We start from the raw sequence: 10,496 nt of genomic DNA, 5'->3' as shown, positions 1-10,496 counted from the left end.
TATCGGAGCTGGTGAATGGTTTACCGAAATAAAGATACAGTTGTTACATTTTTCGCTGCTATATTGCTCAAGCGCAGCGAAAGTGAATGTAACGTTTCATTAAGTTTGACGAATTTAAAATTTTTTAAGAATCAAAGGAATTTTAATAGTCAGTATCTAAGAGACAATTTAATAGTTGTTTACAATTTTTGGCGTGGTAATTAGTCGTAAGACACATAACATGTCATTCAAAGGTTCAAATAATAACAAAAACGAAAAAAATAAATAAATTTGGGGATTTTTATTACATGCTTGTAACAATAACATACGATTCATGCAAAAATAAAACATGACTGTCTTGAACTCAAAACTTTGGATACTCTAATGTTTAAAATTTAATTATTATCGTCGTATTGTTTGTGACTACCGTCGACACTAAGTGTTTACTTAATATAAATACAGGAATTTGTAATCTATATAATTTATACCACCTAAAATATAGCAATCCAAAAATAACAATATTATATAACTCGAGAGAACATTCACGTTTTCTAAATGTGGAAAATATATTTATAACATATTTTCTTTATAATTTCAAGAGTATCTTCTTATTTTTGAATATCATATGATAACAGAATGTTTTCGAATTTATTATTCTAGTAAGTTATTTCTTTTCCTTTATAAGTACTTGACATCAAATTGTTATTGAGTCACTTTAACGAGGATCGTTTGTAACTGTGGTTGCTTCAATCGCTGTTAAGTAAGTTAAATAAGAATTCTTAATTCAAACATGAACTTCCGTATGGAAAATTTATTCAGAGGTAAATAAACTTCGTTAATGTAATCTTGGTATGAAAATCAATAGGTTCTTCTTATTGAAATATTTATATGAGTATTCGGTTACTCTTTCAAGCTGCTATTATTATTGTCACCTCGTAAACAAGATATAGGCATACAAGAATAAAGACGACGCCAAGGCTATACGTAGTAAAAGAGATGTTTATCTTAACGGCTATTATCCGTTTTGTAATCATTGTATTTTAGTTTAATGGTTCATATCACTGTGCTGGGCGCAAATGACGTCATTACTCTCGACTGAATGTCATCGTTAGTGATCAGAGGAAATTATTACAGATCTCTCTTAAAACATTGTATGGAAGAAAATAATTCTATAATGTCATTAAAAATATGAAAACCACATTTGATTAATTTGTTGGTTTATTAAATATTATGACTATGAAGTCGGAGTGGAATGGAGGTTAAAGGCTTATCATACGTCAGGTCGCAGGTTCGAAACCTGGCAAGTACCAATGTGATCTTTTCCGAATCATATGTACTTTCTAAGAGTATTTAGACACCACTAACGGACGGTGAAGGAAACATCGTGAGGAAACCTGGTCTTATAATTTCAAATTATAAGATTGAAATCGCCAACCCGTCTTTAGTAAGCGTGGTGATTAATGCTCTAACCTTCTCCATGTGAGAAGAGGCCTTTTACTCAGCAGTGCGCTCCGATAGGCTGATGCTTATGATGATGATGATGAATGACTATGACTAGTACTTTGTACTACGACTCGTCTCCCCTAACCATAATACAAAGTCTTTATCGCTGTACAGTAAGTTAGCAATTTTTAACTTTACTAACGAAAGCTAAAGTTATAAATTGTAATTGTATGTTTTGGAATAAAAAGAAATATAGGTGGAAACAATTTTTCTGTTTGTGATGGAGTCCTAACCAAACAAGAATATGAGAATACGAAATTTTCTTATTTGATCAGACAGGTAAGATAGGATTACTAATGCAAATATTAAGCTTACGGATATTTAAATGCTTATGGAGGGAAGCGTTGTATAAAAATTTAAATTTTTTGTTATTTTATTTTGTTTTCCTTAGATGTAAATCATTTTTTTCCTTTAAATAATGGAAATTATATTTAATTTCTAATTTATATTTTATTCCTTCCCATATTTCATGTTTGTTTTATATTTTTGTTACATTTTATGTTATAGCTTGAGTCGTAATAAATATGGAAGTAGATAAAATTAACAAAAATTACCGATTAGCAAAAAGCGTTCGTCCACCCTTTCGTCTGTGTGGCCTTATATGCAAATGTAAAGATATTGAGCGAAAATAGCATTAAAAACTCAGGACTATCTTTAAGTAAGCATCTGGAGCACTGAAAAAATTGTACATTGAGGTCAACATAATCGAATGGAGAAGCAGTTTACTTTTTTTATTTTATACTCGGAAGGGAGTCAATATGTATACGTTTGATTAAAAAAGATACTTTAGCAAGAACTTACTTCCCTTAGGAAAGTTAACTTGATTACATACATCACTAAATGTTAAGCGTGATTCATTACGAATTATACGAATTGCAGTATTTTAAAGCTAGACTTTTTTCCTAAAAACTCTGTACATTTTATATTTAAATTAAAGTAACGTCTGCTATTTTCTTTAGTTACTTAAACACTCGTTGACAGAATTGCTGTAATCACACAGCCACAGCTTATTTGTATTTCGTGCTGAACTCTCAGTTCGCCTCAAAGAATAACATTTGGGTGATTTTTAAATAAATAAATTCGGGTAGAAATATTTTGAAATTGAAGACTAAAATAGTGAAAATTATTATTTTATAAAAAAAAACCTATTCTACTTTCGTAACTGAAATTACTTTTAACCAATAAAAGCATAGAAGTTTATAATATAACCTAAAAATTTTCATTTCGGTAAAAAAATATAAATCTCAATGTTTGATCAAAAACGTCCCCCTGTGTCAATTCCCTGTCTTGTGCCTTGTGATACATAAATTTTGTAAAAATCAGAAATTACTATAGGTTTAAGAAAAGCAACTCTTGACTATTTGTAGTTGTATATGTATTACGTTTTGAAATATATAACTTTTCACAACACGGGGATATAAATAAAGAGATCTAAGACTTTAGCGAGTTTTATTTATTTAAATATATTTTTTTTCCAATAATTAAATCTCCGTTGCTTTATCTTTAGTCCATTAGCGCTTATTTTTAAATTTATTTAAAAATTATCAAACGTCGAATTAAAAATTAAATCTCTTGACATCCGGTCGACCCTCGTCACTCGCAATATATGTCGCAGAGGAATCATTAAACATTTTATATAATGAGATAAACGGGCGTACCCTAAAATAATATTCAGAGATAACTTTATATTATCAGGCTTATACAAAAATCGAGAAACAAAAATGTAAAAAAAAAAAACATTTTTGCTAGAAACATAAACGTCTTGACGAAAGAGTACGACTCTAAAGCCGACCATATTTCAAGTCCGTGAAGTCACGTTAATTTGTAGTAATTAAATAGACAAATGACAGTCGCACAAAACGCCTACCTAATGTAATTTTATAAAAAAGTTTCGTGGGTCAATGTTCTACTGTCTCTTTAACTCTATATTAAAGTTGGTATGAAGTTTAAAAATAGAACATTAGTATTATGAAACCATATATATTTACTTCCCCTTTTTGAAGTTCGAAAATAAAACATGTCTTGTCATCAGAAAAAAAAATGTTATGGGAATAAAAAAATATAATTTTATAATCAAGAAATTTAAAATATGTCAATGCTTAAAAGATTCAAAATATTGAATTTGGATTATATTTTCGTAAACATTTAAGTAGTCTGTGTTATTAAGTGTAAAATGCTACCACTGAAACAAAAAAGTCAAGACGTCAATTGACAATTGAAAAGCTCTTCTCTACGAAATAATTAAATAAGTTAGTGATGTACCCGTAAATTCCTTTCTACTTCGTAGTCTCCCAACTTTCTTAATCATTTATTAAACATTATCTTCATTTACAATTTTATTTCTTATGTAATTAATATGTGGGGCATAAAATTTCTTTCCACCTGATCCTATTGATTTTTTGTAAATTGAAATTAATATTTTCTACAATATGCATATAATAAGCAGGCTTTCAATTAAAATGGATTATCATAACATATCATGAACAAAACTGGTATGAAACCGTCTTAACAAGACTTTTATCTTCATTCACCGAAGCGTATCTTAATAACGAGCCTAAGAATTTCTTTACATGTACTTACATCGTCTCTCATATTCACTTCACATCTTAATTCTATATCTTAACCTTAATCTATTATTTTTTTACAAACTAAATACAAATGTTTATCATAAAAACTAGCTGTATGAATCTCTATGGGACCTAAGAATAACCTAATTATCGTCATGATATAGGTAAATTTGTGAATGACTATCTTTAATCAAATCTATTTAATGTTTGATTTAAAAAATGTACTATTGTAGAAGTTTTCGCCAGTTACAGTATCAATAAAGTCGGTAATTTAAGGAATTTTAATATTTTAATGACACAACATTGCAGCGATATCTTGAAACAGAATATGAACTTGGGTGGTGGTTAAAATCAAACTGATATTAGGAGTCCATTCAGATTTGAACTTAAATTCAATGTATTATTTAAAGTGAAAATATAAATCACTATGAAAATCTTACCCCTCGTTTCTCTATATAGAGATATGGCATATGCCATTTAATGATTTAAACTTAACATCACATTTATTATTGAAACTTGTCTTACATACACCATTAATTTGAAAGTGTTATAAAAGATATCTTTTTATACATATTTTGTTTATTTTTGGCCATCATACTCAACAAGTAGGCTATGATTATTAACAAGCAGGTGATTGCTATTTTAACGTTAGAGAGTTTGATAATTGGCGTGTGATGAGCTTGCAGGATTCCGAATTCAGAAGCGAAGATTGATGATCTTCAATCCAGATAAAGATCTTTTTTGATAGTTATATAATTGAGGAATATTTTATTATATTAATCTGTACAAACAGCAGGCCTGGACGTGTCTCTGTACGCTCTAATGTGTAAATCTATTAAATTTTTGTAATTCCTTTTAAAATTTAGTAAACACTTAACAGTTCCTGATTGATACATTAATTTAAATTATATTTGTATGTCTCAGATAATATTATGTTTGTTATACATTTCTTCTTTACATATGATTTTTTTATTAATTACTTTTTCATAGTTTTTTTCAACTCTATAAAATTTATGAAAACGATTTTCGTTTATTTCTGATTTAGTATTTACTTGAAATAATTATTTTTATTGAAGATTTTGTGCTATGATTCATTCCATTCATAAAACTCTTTGTCGAGACGTTTGAGACTCTTTGTAAAAAAGTGTTAGCAGCTTTCTATAGCATTGTAACCAAAATATCTTATATATTTTTTTTTTTTTTTCATCATGACGATGGAGTAAAATATATCGGATATTTGACCCAAATTGTTATATATAGTAAAGTGTTTTGAGATCGGTTTGTGTACTTTCAAGCACGGTATGTCCTAGGACCTAAGATCTTCTCTGATCGCATCAACAGCTATCTCCACGAGGCTACTCTTGATGATAGAGATGAATCTACACTCTTCCGGGAGGTCACAGGTATGGTATTTAATATTGTTAATTGTCACTATCTTTGTAACCTACATAACTCGTGCAAAACGCGACGATCGGCCAGTGTTGGTGGATTAATTTTAATAAGCTTGAATGAAAAAATAAATTACTTCTTTAATATTTATTTATAAGTTCATAACATGGTAAATAGTATAAAAACTTGTTGGGAGATTTATTTGAGTACTACATACACATCGAGCTATTTAGTTACCTGCTTTTCTTCTCAATTCAATCGCGTGAGAAGTTTCACATAATTTATCGAAGCTCAACTGAACTTTAGAGTTGAAATAATTATCTATTTAATTTACATTATCCTTTGTTTTTTATATAAACAAATAATACTTACTTAACATATTATATGTTCTTTATGTCGTGTAAATTTTCTTTTTTATAAGCTGTGCTATAACTAATATTATCTTCATATTCTGATCAAGATTATTTATTGTATATAAATAAAAAACTGTATAGTCTATCTTGTGTGCTATTTTCTGTATTTTAAATTCTTATAACGATAGATTTCATACGCGTTTTATGACTTCTAACACAAGATAAATAAATGATAATAGTGATTATTGTGATACAATGGTACAAAAAAGCTAAGGCAACAAAAATATAAAAATATCACATTCCTTTTCATTTATTTGAGTCTTCAGCACTAAAAAATTTGTGCGTGAGGTATTTGATTACGTATTGAAGAAATAAAATGTATACATTATTAAAATATATAAGTAAAAAGTAGAAAAATAATCAGTTTGTTATTTTATATATCATATTAAATTAATATAATTTTTATATATAATATTAAATAACGTATATACGTATATGTCAGACGGCACGTAACAAGACTGTGTGACTGACACTTTCATCTCGTTTGTCCGTTATCACGGCTGCTGTAAATTACTAAAACGCCGGGTATAATATAAGTTGCGTAATATATACGATTATCATAGTTTTGGTAATTATTAAGCCATTCTTTGAAATGTATATATCGGATTTTATTACAAATTCATTATTTTAAAGACAGGACGCCAGCCTCGCTGGCGTCTCTAATGTCACTTGTTTCAGTAAGTTCCAGATATTTTAAAATGAAACTTCAATTCTTCTAAATGTTCTTGTATTTCTCGAAGGTTCTTTATGCTACGCACTCGCTGAACTCTGCAGTCCCCTGTCGTGCGTCCAGACGTCATATTTAAACCAGAATTCAAACATAGTTCTATTCTCTTTGATTTCGTTTTACTTTTAACAATAGTAACGACGACCAATAAGGTGTTATAATAATTGGTGCCAGTTATTTCCATGTTGCATCCGTCATTGAAGCTGCTTGCGCCGATACGGCCATTCTGGCAGGCGGTGCGTGCTCTGCACCTGCCTGGTGATGTGTTCTCTCTTGCTTAGCTTTCGTTATGTTCTCGTACCCGTTGCAGGTCTCGTAGAGTATGGGCCAGGTTCAAGAATTGATGCTTCATCGTCCGAAGTCATGCCGATACGGTTATACTGATGCGTGCTCTGCATTGTTTTCTGTGATAACAGAGAGATACTTATGTAGTCTAGGTACTTCCACAGTAAACCTAGATAACTTTATATTGTTATAGTTATGATTAACAAATTTGTTGTTGTCGTATGGGTTACGTTGTTTATTACGACTCATCGTGAGACGAAATCATAATATCAGGTCCAATTATTTAATCTACTTATGGCTTTGGGGCGTCACACGAACATTCATAACATATGTCATAGGACGTCTCCATCCGCCTACATAATTGTTTTTTTTTTTTTTTCTTTCTTTATTTGTTTGGCGTAAGACGTCTCCACCCATGTACAATATATTTTTTTTTTTTTTTTTTTTTTTTCGTAAGACGTCTCCACCCGTCTACATAATTGTTTTTTTTTTTTTTTTTTTTTTTTTTTGTTTGGCGTAAGACGTCTCCACCCATGTACAATATTTTTTTTTTTTTTTCGTAAGACGTCTCCACCCGTCTACATAATTTTTTTTTTTTTTTTTTTTTTTTTTTTTTTATTTTTATTTTTTTTTTTCTTTATTTGTTTGGCGTAAGACGTCTCCACCCATGTACAATATTTTTTTTTTTTTATTATTATTATTATTATTATTATTATTATTATTATTTTTTTCGTAAGACGTCTCCACCCGTCTACATATTTTTTTTTTTTTTTTTTTATCTTTTTTTTTTTTTTTTTTTTTTTTTTTTCTTTATTTGTTTGGCGTAAGACGTCTCCACCCATGTACAATATTTTTTTTTTATTATTATTATTATTATTATTTTTTATTTATTTTATTTTTTTGTTATGGTTCGGATCCGCACGCCAAATGCATCTTTTAAAGTAATATATCTCAAACTAAGTGTTAGACAATCACATTGCTAGCAATGATTAATGGTAATGCGTTTGAATGAAGCAATTTGAACAAAATGAAATACGCTCACCGGATAACTATTAGGTAGGCGAACCGTCCACCTAACTGCTTGCTTAGTAATTCTGTGTCGTCCCTCAGATGCTGTGAAGTCTCATCGTAGCTGGTCATGTGCCACATTCGTAGCTGGTCATGTGCCACATTTCGAAGTCATCCATTGTCTAAAATCACTTTACAAGATATTAAACATTCTCAATTATTTTCTGGATTTTGTATAGTTCACAAAATTTTAAATATAGGGATATCCGATTTCTGGGGTTATATTTTTATTATTACAATATCTCCCTTCTGGAATCTTTTAATCGTAGCTCGACCTCTCAAAAACCTAGCTTTGTATCTTCTCTCCGCCTCGACCATCCTGTTTTGAATGTGTTGGTGCATTACTTCGATTTAGACGGACTGATTGTTGAATTGTAATCTAAACTGTCAAAGCATAATTGACTTGTTCGTATGTGCAAAACATCGGCAAGGATACTAAATTTTCCACATGTATTCTTATCACGTAATAAATCTGCTCCGGTTAATATATCAGTAGTCATTTCAAAACCTGGAACTATAGAAAATTATTTCTACATTAATAACTATTTAACTATTCATTGAAATAGTAAGGTCCGATCTCAATCCACGCAAATAGTTTACGATTTGTTTTCTACACCCAGAGATTTCATTTGCAATTGATTCTTGTATAACGCACCACTGCGATCTTGCATTTTATTTAAGAGTACATTTACCAGTTGGTATTAAATTAAAATTCGGCGTGATCTCCTTATTCCCGTCGGAAACACGATTCAAACGCATGACCACGGTTAGCAGAAAAGGAACAGAAATTAGTTATATTCGCAATAGATGTATTTGATCAGGATTTTGGAGTCGAGTATGCTTTCGTTTGAATTACAGCATCGTTTTTGTAGAGGCACTGCCGTTAACCAGACATGTTGCAAATATTACTGTGAAGAGTATGTCTATTGACAATTTTAAATAAAGCAATAATCTCAGTAGTTTGATATTAAAATCATGCAAGTTCTTATAGATCGAGTGAGTACCTTTCTACTCAAGTCTTCCCAAGGCCTCCCTACGTCATCTCATGGTATTCTTAAGGATACAGCAAGGACCTGTGGTTGGCTCAAGAGTAACACGCGATTAGTTCAGAGGTACGCTCTCCACATTTGTGGTGTAGACTTGTCTTCTCACGGCTCCACAAGGCATCCCTACGAAATCTCATGGTTCTCTTATGGATACATCAAGGACCCGTGGTTAGCTCAAGGGTAACACGCGATTAGCTCAGAGGTCACGCTCTCCAGATCTGTGGTGTATAATTGTCTTGTCACGGTACCACAAGCCTTCCCTACAGAATCTCATGGTTCTCTTCAGAATACATCATGGACACGAGGTTAGCTCAAAGGATAATAACAAATGTTAGCTATGGTCTCACGTAATGCCCCTTGTGTAGATGTTGCAACTAACCAATCGTCTGCACACTTTCTAGCTCGCTCCTTTAAAAGACTTTAATTCGAATGTCGAAGTTACTGATTTGGTACGTATTTACAGCCGTAAAGATGCGTTTGAATCAATCCCGAACACACACACTATCACCGGGATCAAAAAAATCTTGTTAGTAATTTTAATCGTATCCCTTGTTTTTTTTTTAGTAGCAAACGTTCGGTCACGCTCTGCATTGTTGACATCATTTGCATGAAAGACTGAGGAGCGTTCTTCATTACGCAAGTTCTCCGGATGATTATTTTCTTGAGCTGGATCAGGATTTACAAATACACTAAGACCGGCAGTAACTGATCACAGGAGCGATCCCACTTCTGATATCGGATTTTATTACAAATTCATTATTTTAAAGACAGGACGCCAGCCTCGCTGGCGTCTCTAATGTCACTTGTTTCAGTAAGTTCCAGATATTTTAAAATGAAACTTCAATTCTTCTAAATGTTCTTGTATTTCTCGAAGGTTCTTTATGCTACGCACTCGCTGAACTCTGCAGTCCCCTGTCGTGCGTCCAGACGTCATATTTAAACCAGAATTCAAACATAGTTCTATTCTCTTTGATTTCGTTTTACTTTTAACAATAGTAACGACGACCAATAAGGTGTTATAATAATTGGTGCCAGTTATTTCCATGTTGCATCCGTCATTGAAGCTGCTTGCGCCGATATATACAACTGAAAATCATAGCTGTCATCTACGTTCGTGTCACATACATAAAATATATGTATTTAAAATAAAATCTTTCGTTCCTGATCCGTTAAAAGTTATTTAACAACTGCATTAATATAAAAAAAATTGAGTATTGATACCTTTTTTATCGTTCGTTTTTCAAAAAATATTCTTTTTCAAAAAATATAATTGAAATAAAAAATCACCAATCGAATTACGTTCACAGATGTGAGATGTAAGGGCGAGACCAAGCGTTTAGTAACGACAAAAAAATATCAGATCTTATGTAGGGCTAACCTTCATACTATTCATGCCGTACACCCTAATTGGACACGCTCTAACTTCTCCAGCTCTATATATTAGTAAGAATATATGTTTCAGTCAGTATTTTACTAGAAAAAATATTATTATTTAACAAAAAACTAATGAACGTGAACA

At 31.1% G+C, this 10,496-nt stretch overlaps 1 long non-coding RNA gene across 1 annotated transcript; it reads right to left on the bottom strand.

Annotated features, from left to right (window-relative positions):
- Nucleotides 1–8,150: 8,150 nt before the first annotated feature.
- On the bottom strand, nt 8,151–10,050 carry LOC133319198 (uncharacterized). Its single transcript, XR_009752872.1, has 2 exons — nt 8,624–10,050; nt 8,151–8,445 (listed from the first exon to the last, which is right to left on the bottom strand). It is a non-coding gene; the product is annotated as an uncharacterized LOC133319198 (long non-coding RNA).
- Between the last annotated feature and the right edge of the window lie 446 nt (nt 10,051–10,496).

Source organism: Danaus plexippus, chromosome 2 (assembly GCF_018135715.1).
Source record: "Danaus plexippus chromosome 2, MEX_DaPlex, whole genome shotgun sequence".
NCBI classification, from domain to species: Eukaryota; Metazoa; Arthropoda; class Insecta; order Lepidoptera; family Nymphalidae; genus Danaus; species Danaus plexippus.
This window is presented reverse-complemented; position numbering and strand designations above follow the sequence as displayed.